The sequence below is a fragment of the Arvicanthis niloticus genome, chromosome 2 (genome assembly GCF_011762505.2).
Source record: "Arvicanthis niloticus isolate mArvNil1 chromosome 2, mArvNil1.pat.X, whole genome shotgun sequence".
Lineage (NCBI taxonomy): Eukaryota > Metazoa > Chordata > Mammalia > Rodentia > Muridae > Arvicanthis > Arvicanthis niloticus.
Window position 1 is genome coordinate 68,122,597 of NC_047659.1, and position 12,157 is coordinate 68,134,753.

The 12,157-nt window shown below is 41.7% G+C and overlaps 1 pseudogene; it reads left to right on the forward strand.

Annotated features, from left to right (window-relative positions):
• Nucleotides 1-211: 211 nt before the first annotated feature.
• LOC117704804 (small nucleolar RNA SNORA17) lies at nt 212-278 on the forward strand (annotated as a pseudogene).
• Nucleotides 279-12,157: the final 11,879 nt, after the last annotated feature.

Below are 12,157 nucleotides of genomic sequence, written 5' to 3' on the forward strand. Positions count from 1 at the left end.
GTATCTATGTTTATTTGTGCACTTACATATAGATGTATGTGTGTGTAACAATAATAATCAACATAAAAGAAACTATCACGAGAGTTGAGGTTTGAGAGATTCTAGGGAAGGTACCTGACAGTGGCTGGAGGGAGGAAAGAAAGAGGGAAAGTGATAATTCTATTTCAAGTAAAACCATGTTAAAAATAAACCATTTAAAGTGTTAATTTAACTTGTCCCTAGAGGCATTGCAGGAGTGGCTGCTGTGTCACGTGTGCACCAGTAGGTGGCAGAACATTTGAATGATTAGTAGTATGTTCTCTGAAAAAAGCAAGCCTGAGATAACCCCTTGTCTGGCACCAGGCAGACCCTGACTGGCTTCCAGGATGGGGAGCAAGCCTGAGATAACCTTTTGTCTGGTACCAGGCAGACCCTGATAGGCTTCCAGGATGGGGAGCAAGCTGGAAACTAGAAGAACCATGCCTGGGACTTCAAGCTCAGGTGGGAGCAATCCCAAGACGGAAGAGGACCCTCTCAAGTGACCACTCAGGTGGTCAGATGAGGAGCAAGCCCTAGACAACCACCAAACTGAAACCCTGGGGCCCCAGACAGAGAGCTAAACTGAGATGAAGTACAGCATAGCTCAGGTCTGGGGGTAGAGGATGCAGAGACCATGCCCAGGTGCCACAATGCACAAGCAAAGCCTAGCATTCCTGAGACTACTCTTGAGGTGACCCCAGACACTCAGAGATCCTTTAGCTCCACTAAAAGAGAAACAGAAGGGTGTGTGCACAATGAAGAGAGCCCCCTTCTCCCTCTATGACAGAATGTCTACTGGCTTAGTGTTGTGTGGGCCATATGCTCACAACCACAGCTGTTGTGAGTTTATGAGTGTCACAGCCATGCCATGTCCACTACAGAACGATATTAATACCACAGCCTCATAAGGCAGTTTGAAACCAATTCTACTGTAGCATTCTCTGTTTTTTGTTTTGTTTTGTTTTTTGTTTGTTTGTTTGTTTTGGCAGTTTGGGGGATCAAACTAAAAGTTTAAGCTGCTCCCCAAGACAAGGCTTCTCAATGTAGCTCTGGCTGTCTTGGAACTCCCTTCCTTCCTTCCTTCCTTCCTTCCTTCCTTCCTTCCTTCCTTCCTTCCTTCCTTCCTCCCTTCCTCCCTTCCTCCCTCTATTCTTTTCTGTTGTAAGATAAGTTTTCTCTGAGTAGTTCTGGCTGTCTTGGAATTCACTCTGTAGACCAGGCTGTCCTTGAACATAGAGATCCACCTGCTTCTGCCTCCAGAGTGCTGGGATTAAAGACATGCAGCACCACCTTCCAGCCCAGAAATCAATTAATCTTTTAAAAAATTGCAAAGATTTTGAATAAAATATTAGCAATTAAAGTAGTGACATATCTTTAAAAACGCATGCAGCAATCAGTGACAATTTCTTTTCAGGAACCCAAAGGTTGTTCAACAATAGAAAGCTTACTAGAAAAAAATGTCCCTTTATTAATACACTAAAAAATAATTTGATGAACACCACTAAAATTTCTAATATATATATATATATGTTGTTTGTCATTGTTATCTTTCAATATTGTCTTAGAGTAGTTTATAAGTAGTAAATGCAGTAAGAGAAGAATATTAAATATCTTTCAGAAATAGGAAGACAAAGGGATACCATCTAATATTCTCACTACATAATGGTTTCTTTGATAAGATGACAGGCTACTGAAAAAGTGCTGGTGAGAAAGTTTACTGAGCCTTGGAATAAGCCTGCAGTGAAACCAGCTATTCACTATTTTATCAACAACCTCTCAAAAAGCAAAGGGAAACACAACCCCCCCCCCCAGCAAAAGTACAAACTCTAGGAAATGCTTACAAACACAAAAATAAGAAAAATTTCCATAAGTTTCAGTGGCTATAAGTTCACCTTCGAGCTGGTGGTGTTGAGCCTTTGACTACATGTAAATAACTACAGTAAATAATATAAAGTTCAATGAAAAATTTGTCAATGAACAAATGGCAATATTACAGAACATAACTGCCATGGAGAGAGATTCATGTTTTAATCAACTGAGAGCTTTAAAAATATATAAAATGGGGCTGTACAGTAAAACCCTGTGTCAAAAAACAAACAAGCAAACAGCATAAAATGGTACAAAAGATGCAAAAGGTAAAGCAGATATAAACAAGACTACATGGTCCATAATTCAAGTTCAAACATCCAACAAACATACGAAAATGTCCAACACATCAGCAACCAGGAAAATCATGGAAACAGCAACCTGAGGTTGTTTCCCAATGTTCAAATAATTGGAAAGATAACAGTAATTTCTTGTTGATACATGAGGTATGAGATTTTCCGTGCAGTGCATTGAGATTGTAAATATTATGGTCTTTTTTTGACGAGTCATGTGACACTGTTAAATTATAAATATAGACAGGATTTAAGTCCAAGATTTCATAGTAGGAAATCTGTATTTAGCCATTGAAATTTTTACCCTACAGTCACATATGTAAAAAATTATTATCTGTTTTTACCCTGTGGGTGGTAAAAGTTCAAATCCAAGTGAATGATGAATGCCAGTTTATTTGGGGTCTGGCTGCATATATGATTGTAGTTTGCTATAGATTTTCAGAAGCATTGATAAAATATTCTTTATATCTGAGAGAGAGAGAAACAGAGAGAGAGAGACAGAGAGAGACAGAGAGAGACATACACACAGAGAGAATTGTCTAGTTCTTAAAGAAAATACTGGGCATGGCATTAACAGAAAAACTATCCGACTATGCCTCTTAATGTGGAAGAATCCACAAGAAATTGGAGTAAAACAAGATGTGTGTGATAGTCTATGCATTTGTATCTGATTATATAAACTTGGAGAAAAACATAGGACTACTAGCCTATTAATACACACTTCCTAAGTGAGAGAATGACAGAGAGGAGATAGAAATAGTAAATATGGGTAAAGGAAAGCACTGAACTAGAATACTTTTGTGTTTATGTATGCTTGGACAGATATGCTGTTTTAAAAGAAATCACAGAACTGGGAACAGAGGATAAATGTGAACAGCCAACATCCTATATCTTCTGTGCCTGTATTTAAGGTCCAAACTCCTCAGATGACATCTGATAGTGTTTCTAGCTAAGGGTATAGTACTGTGTAAGTCCTGATGACTATCAGTGAGGGTACAATGTGAACTTCATGCCACCTAGCTCTAGAGATTATTGATGCTCAAACTCAGAATGTGGCCATCTTCAGAACAGTACTTGGGATTTAGACTCATTCCCTTGGGCTTGCTTCATCTTACTGCACTCGCCCTGTGGTGTCTTTCTCTGCAGACTCATGGCCTGATGGGAAAGGAGTCACAGGTTCAAGCCCACTCAGATGCTGTCACTTTGGTGCTTCTCAAACCTGAGCACATGTCAGGATCATTTGAGTCCTGTAAAAGCAGACTTCTCGGCCTCCCCTCTACTCTCTGATTCTGTAGGTCCTGAATGGGATCTGACAGTCTGAACTTCTCCCTACACATGCTGCTTCCCGTGGTCCAGGACCAAACTTTAGAAAACACCAAATTAATCCATTCTTTCCCTTGAAATTTGTTTTTTTGATTTATATATTTACCAAATGAAAATAATAAGAGGCTTATAGTCTATTGGAGTTGGAAAGACTTTAGCTACCATTCAACCTTTTCTTTGCAGACAATCAAACAATGATTCAGGAGACCACTGCTCACTAAATTAACATAGAAGCCTGCCTGAAGGTCGCAATTCTAGTGCAACTATTTAATCCTGTCTGTGTCTAATATGTTCAGCTGCTGAATGTTCTGTAAGTTGTGTTGAATACTTGGGCCATAGGGTACAAGTGTTGATATTTTGGATTGGAGCCTTTTGAATAGTCTCCAGGTCATTGTAGCATGTCTTTAAAGAGGATAGTGGTAACAGAACCCTACTCTCCATGTGAAGTGGAAACTTAAGGATTTTTTTTTTTGTGTGAAAATCTTTATTGGTTATTTTATTTACATTTCAAATATCATCCCGTTTCCCCATTTCCCCTCCCTAGAAAACCCCTATTTCATCCCCACTTCTCCTTTTTGCTTTTATACTATTTTTTAAATGTTAATCAAAGGTTTTATAAGTTTGGTAATTAATGCTCAATATCAATCAGAAGTGTAACCCAATACCCAACCTAGATATATCAACTATCTTTGACTGTTGGGGACACGCAAACATCCACCTCCATGTCCCCCCCTCTTGTCACCTAGCTCCTCCTTTCCTTCTCCTCCTCTCCTTACTCCTTATCTTCCTCTCCTTACTCCTCCCACCTTAGCTCCTCCTACATATCCCTTCCTGTAAAAAAAAAAAACTTTTCAAATACAGTTAGAGCATAACTATACCAATTTGTGTCAGTAAGATACACGATAGACCTAATACCCAGTCTCATCATTTTGTTGACTAAACAGAACCTCTGTCGTCCCTCCTAACTAAAAGACTTAATTCTGAACCTGGCTTTGTTTTCTTGGATTTAGAATGAATGTTAGCTGAAAACCATCCTCTCAAACCTTTTCTCTCAAAGTAAATAGCCGGGATTGGCTATGAGACTATAAATCTTCAACCCTGTCAGAAATCCAGAATGACTGAGTTAACTGAAATTATGGGAAGCACAAAGCATAGCTTCTAAAACTTAGCCAATTTATAGAGACCTCTGAACACCTGGACAGTCCCTATACTACAGAACGTTGGAGCATCTGATCTTCAGCCTTCTGGCCCAGGATCATCTGACAGACCGAGTAATGAAGAATTATTAAGGACTGATTACTCTATCTTGGCAGATATAATCAGTCGACTATTCTGCAAGTGTGTCCTTTTCTGGACAATAATTTGTCTGTAGATGAAAAGGGGCAATTCTTGCCTAGTGGCTGTCTCACCACAACTGGAGTAACTCCAAAGATGCTCAATTTCTTCTTAGAATCCAAGACAGAAAACTGTCAGGAGCAGACAGGTCTCTAATCAAAATGGACATTAATACAGAAATGTTTGTAATGCCAATTCTGTGGACTTTTGACGTTTTGAAAACCAACTATTCACGTAAGGCAATCTGGACTATTGTTTGTTAACTCCTCTCAGCTAAATAAAATATAGAAAACACCCTAATAATAAACTCAGAGCCATGAATTTGCTATAGGCCCTTAACTCACAGGCTAACCATCTCAGATCAGTTTAAAAAGTTAAAGAAGAACTGGGTCTAAGCCTTGTATTCCTAAATGTGTTATATAGGCACAATGCCTATGAGAGTAACAATATGAACCTCACTTTTATATCAATAAGAAGCTCATACCAATGAAAACCTTAAATTTGAAATCAAAGTAAATTTTGTACCATTTAAGAAATTATAACTTTGTCTTAATAACAATTATACATATTTCTACCAATAGGTTATGGCTATGCAATAAATCCTAGCTAATCCTCCCTGTTCCAACAAAACCACTACTTTTACCTAAAAAGACAGCCCAATATTAACCACTTCAATCCCCAAGCCCAGGGAATAGGGGCGACAACTCTTCATTAACTTCTTCAAGCTGATTATGGGCATTGAGATATTAGAAGAGGGGCAGGGAGAAGAGTAAATTGATAAGCCTTCAACATCTGTGTCTTCACTGCATCCAGCTGCAATTCCAGGACATCAGAGGTTTGAGCATGTCTGCTCAGCTTACTTGATGAGTAGATACACCGAGGCTGTGTATTCTGCAATATACAATTCTCATAACAAATTTTAGTATCAAGATAATTTTTTGTTTGAATTCTGGAATCTAGTCTTCTGGCGGTCTGCCTCTGTCATGTCTGATCCATATAATTCTGGGAGTTTCTATGAGGGTGTGCTCCTACCATCCTCCCATTTTCACCTCCCTGCTCTCAATTTCCCCAACACTAGAGAATCCAAACTTTCAGGCACCAAGGCCCTCTACTTCCACTGATGCCCAACCCCTTACCCCATCTTCCCTCCTCCAATTACTATGAGGGTGTGCTCCCACCATCCTCTCATTCCCACCTCCCTGCTCTTGAAATTTCCCAACACTGGGGAATCCAAACTTTCAGGTACCAAGGCTGTCCACTTCCACTGATGCTGGGCAAGGCCACCCTCAACAACCTATACAGGTGGAGCCATGAGTCCCTCCCTTTGTGTTCTCGGGCTGGAGATTTTAGAATGGCTACTCCAGCTTGTTTCTTAGGGCCATTTGCTTGAAAAATTGTTTTCCAGCCTTTTACTCTAAGGTAGAGTCTGTCTTTGTCTCTGAGGTGGGTTTCCTGTATGCAGAAAAATGCTGGGCCCTGTTATGTATCCAGTCCATTAGCCTATGTGTTTTAATTGGGGGATTGAGTCCATTGATGTTAAGGAACAGTGGTTGCTTCTTGTTATTTTTGTCAGTAGAGGTGAAATTATCTTTGTGTGGCTATCTCCTTTTGGATTTGTTGGAAGAGGATTACTTTCTTGCTCTTTCTAGGGTATAATTTCCTTCCTTGTATTGGAGCTTTCCTGTTATTATCCTTTGTAATGCTGGGTTTGTGGAAAGGTATTGTGTAAATTTGGTTTTGTCATGGAATATCTTGGCTTCTCCATCTATGGTAATTGAGAGTTTTTCTGGGTATAGTAGCCTGGGCTGGCATTTGTGTTCTCTTAGGGTCTATATGACATCTGTCCAGCATCTTTTAGCTTTTATAGTATCTGGTGAGAAGTCTGGTGTAATTCTGATAGGTCTGCCTTTATATGTTACTTGGCTTTTTCTCTTACTGCATTTAATATTCTTTCTTTGTTTTGTGCACTTGTTTTGATTATGTGACGAGAGGTATTTCTTTTCTTGTCTAGTATATTTGGCGTTCTATAGGCTTCTTGTATGTTTATGGGCATCTCGTTCTTTAGATTAGTGAAGTTTTCTTCTATAACTTTGTTGAAGATATTTACTGGCCGTTTAAGTTGGGAATCTTCACTCTCATCTATACCTATTATCCTTAGGTTTGGTCTCCTTAGTGTGTCCTGGATTTCTTGGATATTTTGTGTTAAGAACTTTCTGCATTTTGCATTTTCTTTGACAGTTGTGTCAATATTTTCTATGCTATCTTCTGAACCTGAGATTCTCTCTTCTATCTTTTGTATTCTGTTGGTGATGCTTGTGTCTGTGACTCCTGATTTCTTTCCTAGGTTTTCTATGTCCAGGGTAGTCTCCCTTTGTGATTTCTTTATTGTTTCTATTTCCATTTTTATGTCCTGGATGGTTTTGTTCAATTCCTTCACCTGTTTGGTTGTGTTCTCTTGTAATTCTTTAAGGTTTTTTTGTGTTTCCACTTTAAGGGCTTCTACCTGTCTACCCGTGTTCTCCTCCAATTCTTTGAGGGTGTTATTTATGTCCTTCTTAAAGTCCTCTATCATTATCATTAGAAGTGATTTTAAATCTGAATCTTGCTTTGCTGGTGATATGGGGAATTGAGGACTTTCTAGTGTGGGAGAACTAGGTTCTAATGATGCCAAGTACCCTGGGTTGCTGATGCTTATATTCTTGTGCTTGCCTTTTGCCATCTGGATCTCCTTAGTGCTACCTGCCCTGTCTCTGACTGGAGCCTGTCTTTCCTATTATCTTGGTTTTATCAGAACTGTGTGGGGTGGGTGTTACTACTGGGGTAAGAGCTGGGGCCGAAAATCTGCTCAGTGTTCCAGGCTAGGAGTGTTTGCCTGGGTCCTAGTGGGTCCCAGTTACTCCCTGTTTGGGGCTAACATTGCTGTCTGCTTACCTAAGATACTGCCCAGGTTAGAGAACCTGGGAGCCATGCTTCCTCTGGGTTCTTAGAGACTGGGGGCAGAGCTGCCGCCTGGGATCTGCTCAGTGCTCAGGCCCAGACTGGAAGGCTTAAGGGCTCTTTAGAAAGTCAGTTGGATGCTGTTTTACTGTGCAAATAAATAAAGGAACATTTAATGGAAGTAGATACAGGTGAAAGGCTCAGGCAGACTTGTGAAGAAATGTTTCACTGAAGCAGACACAGGTGAAAGGATGTTTTGCTAAAACAAGCACATGAAAGGACATATGATGAAGGATTCTTTGCTAACAACATGACTGTATTGGTCTCCCTTACATTGCATATTTGAGCTGCATTTGTCATGACTCCATAAAGAGAAACACACCATAAAACCTCTGGTGGCCCGGTGGCTGGAGCAGACACCCAGCTGATGTACTCCCCTGTTGAAACTGCATCTGGAGGCATCCTAGAGAGGCCACTGCCTGCAGAGCTGCAGGTAGGAGAACCTGCCAACCACCCTATGCCCCAGAGGCACAACTGGTGGCAGGGAGCCCCCAGAGCACACCTGGCACCAAAACCCCATCCCTGTGGAATACCACTCCCCTTCCACCTCTCACCCAGATCCCAGTGGCTGGAGCAGACACCCAGCTGATCTGCTCCCCTGTGGAAACCTTGTCCAGAGACATCCTAGAGAGGCCACTGACCTCAGAACAGGGGACACCATATCCCTAGGCATCCTAGAGAAGCCACAAAACTCAGAGCAGCAGACACCATATCCTGAGACATTCTAGAGGAGCCACTGTACCCAGAACAGCTGGAGCTCAGGATCACAGAGACATCTGGACCCTGAGGAGTTCTGACACAACCAAGATAACTGGAAAGTCAGGCTCCAGACAGAAACAGTGAGTGCAGGTAGCAGTAGAGATAACCAAATGGTGAAAGGCAAGCATAAGAATGTAAACAACACCAGGAAGTCACTCCTGGCCTGGAACACTGGTTCCTTCCAGTCTGGGCCAGAGCACTGAGCAGATCTTGGGTGGCAGCTCTGCCCCCAACCTCCAAGAACCCAGAGGAAGCAGGGATCCCAGGCACTCTAACTCAGGCAGTATCTTAGGTAAGCAGACAGCAGGGCCCGCCCTAAACAGGGAGTAACTGGGAACCAAAAGGACCCAGGAAGTCACTCCCGGCCCGGAACACTGGTTCCTTCCTGTCTGGGCCAGAGCACTGAGCAGATCTTGGGTGGCAGCTCTGTCCCCAACCTCCAAGAACCCAGAGGAAGCAGGGAGCCCAGGCACTGGAACTCAGGCAGTATCTTAGGTAAGCAGACAGCAGGGCCCGCCCTAAACAGGGAGTAACTGGGAACCAAAAGGACCCAGGAAGTCACTCCCGTCCTGGAACACTGGTTCCTTCCAGTCTGGGCCAGAGCACTGAGCAGATCTTGGTGGAAGCTCTGTCCCCAACCTCCAAGAACCCAGAAGCAGAGATCCCAGGCGCTCTAACTTGGACAGTGTCTTAGAAACTAGTTCTCAGATCTGAGGCCTGGATCAGACCTCTGCCAGGTCTTCTGTTGTGTGGACCCCGGATTCCACCTGAGACATACTGGAAGGTCCACTCAACCCAGAGCCACAGAGGAACAAATGAACTCAGAGCTTCAGACAACATACCCTGAGATATTCTAGAGGAGACACTGCACCCAGAACAGCAGACACCTAGCTGGACTACTACCTTGGAGGCACCATATCCTGAGGCATCCTAGAGGTACCACTGTAATCAGTGCAGCTGGAAAAGATCACAGAGACATCTGGACCCCTAGGAGATCAGACACAAGCTAGATAACTAGAAAGACAGGCTTCAGTCAGAGACAGCAAGTACAGGCAGCACTAGAATTAACCAGATGGCAAAAGGCAAGAGCAAGAACTTAAGCAACAGAAACCAAAGTTACATGGCATCATCAGAACCCAGCTCCCCCATCAGAGCAAGCCCTGAACACCCCATCACACCAGAAAAGCAGGAATCAGAATTAAAATCACTTCTCATGATGATGATAGAGGGCTTTAAGAAAGACATAAATAACACTCTCAAAGAACTTAAGGAGAGCACTGGTAGACAGATAGAAACCCTTAAAGAGGAAACACAAAAATCCCTTAAGGAATTGCAAGAAAATGCAACCAAACGGGAAAAGGAATTAAACAGAACCACACAGGATCTAAAAATGGAAGTAGAAACAATAAAGAAATCACAAAGGGACAATACCCTGGAGATAGAAAACCTAAAAAAAAAAAAGATCAGGAGTCATAGACACAAGTATCACCAACAGAATACAAGAGATGGAAGAGAGAATCTCATGTGCAGAAGATACCATGGAAAACATTGACACAACTGTCAAAGAAAGTGGAAAATACAAAAAGCTACTAACCCAAAATATATAAGAAATCCAAGACACAATGAGAAGGCCAAACCTAAGGATCATAGGTATAGATGAGGGGGAAGACACCCAACTTAAAGGACCAGTAAATATCCTCAACAAAATTATAGAGGAAAACTTCCCTAACCTAAAGAAAGAGATGTCCATAAATATACAAGAAGCTTACAGAACTCCAAATAGTTTAGACCAGAAAAGAAATACTTCCCGCCATATAATAGTCAAAACATCAAATGTACAAAACAAAGAAAAAATACTAAAAGCAGTAAGGGAAAAAGGCAAAGTAACATATAAAGGCAGACCTATAAGAATTACACCAGACTTCTCACCAGAGACCATAAAAGCCAGAAGATCCTGGACTGATATCATACAGACCCTAAGAGAACACAAATGCCAGCCCAGACTACTATACCCAGCAAAACTGTCAATCATTATTGATGGAGAAACCAAAATATTCCATGACAAATCCAAATTTACACAGTATCTCAACATAAACCCAGCACTTCAAAGAATAATTGGTGGAAAACTCCAACACAAGGAGGGAAACTGCAACCTAGAAAAAGCAAGAAAGTAATCTTCCAAAAACCCCAAAAGAAGGTAGTTACACAAACATATCTCCACGGATGTTAGCCCAAAAGCTAGGATTAGCGAAGACTCAACCCACAGACCACATGAAGCTCATGAAGAAGGAAGACCAAGAGGGGATGCCTCAGTTCTACTTAGAATGAGAAACAAAAATGCTCAAGGGAGCAAATAGGGAAACAAAACATGGAACAGAAACTGAAGGAGGGGCCATCAGGAGACCATTCCACCTGGGTATTCACCCCATGTATAGCCACCTAATCTAAACACTGTTGTGGATGGCTGGAAGTGCATAATGTGAGGAACATGATATAGCTGTCTCCTTAGAGGTCAGGCAAAGACTAACACACTCAGAGGACAATGTTCACAATTAACCACTGATATGATCAGGGGTTTCCCAATGGAGAACTTAGTGAGAGGACTGAAGGAGCAGAAAGGGTTATTGACCCCAGATGGAAAGCAACAATACCAAACAACCAGAGGCCCCCAGGGTCTAAACCACCAGCCTGGGAACACATAAGGAGGGACCCAAGACTCCAGAGGTATATGTAGGGGAGGATGGCCTTGTTGGACATAGGTGGGAGAGGAGTTTCTTGGTCCCATAAAAAAAGAATGAACACACAGTGTGGGGGATGTGAGGGTGGGGAGGGGATAGTGAAGGGGGGTAGGTGCGGTCACTGCCTCATAGAAGCATGAGGAGGGGGATGGGATAGGAGGTTTCTGGGTGGTGGGAGAAAGTAGGCTAAGGGTTTACAATCTGAAACGTAAATACTACAACCAATTTTAACAAGCAAAAAAAAAAAAAAAGTCTTCAGAACCAACATCTTTAAAAAAAATGTCAGCCCCCTGGGGGTGGGAAATTTTTTTTCTTGATACTAAAACTTGTTCTGAGAATTGTATATTGCAGAATACACAGCCTTGGTGTATCTACTCATCAAGCATACTGAGCAGACCTACCCAAACCTCTGATGTCCTGGAATTCCATCTGGATTCAGTGAAGACACAGCATCAGAGGCTTATCAACTTACTCTTCCCCCCACCCCTCTTCTAAAATCTCAACGCCCTTAATCAGCTTGAAGAAGTTAAAGAAGAGTCAGCGCCCCTATTCCCTGAGCTTGGGGAGTAATGTGGTTAATAATGGTCTGTCTTTCTAGGGAAAAGTAGTGGTTTTGTTGGAACAGGGGGGATTAGCTAGGACTTATTGCATAGCCATAACCTATTGGTAGAAATCTTTATAATTATTATCAAGATGAAGTTATAATTTCTTAAATGGTACAAAATTTACTTTGGTCTCAAATTTAAGGTTTTCATTGGTACGAGCCTGTTATTAATATAAAAATGAGATGAATATTGATATGCTCATGGGCATTGTGCCTGTATAACA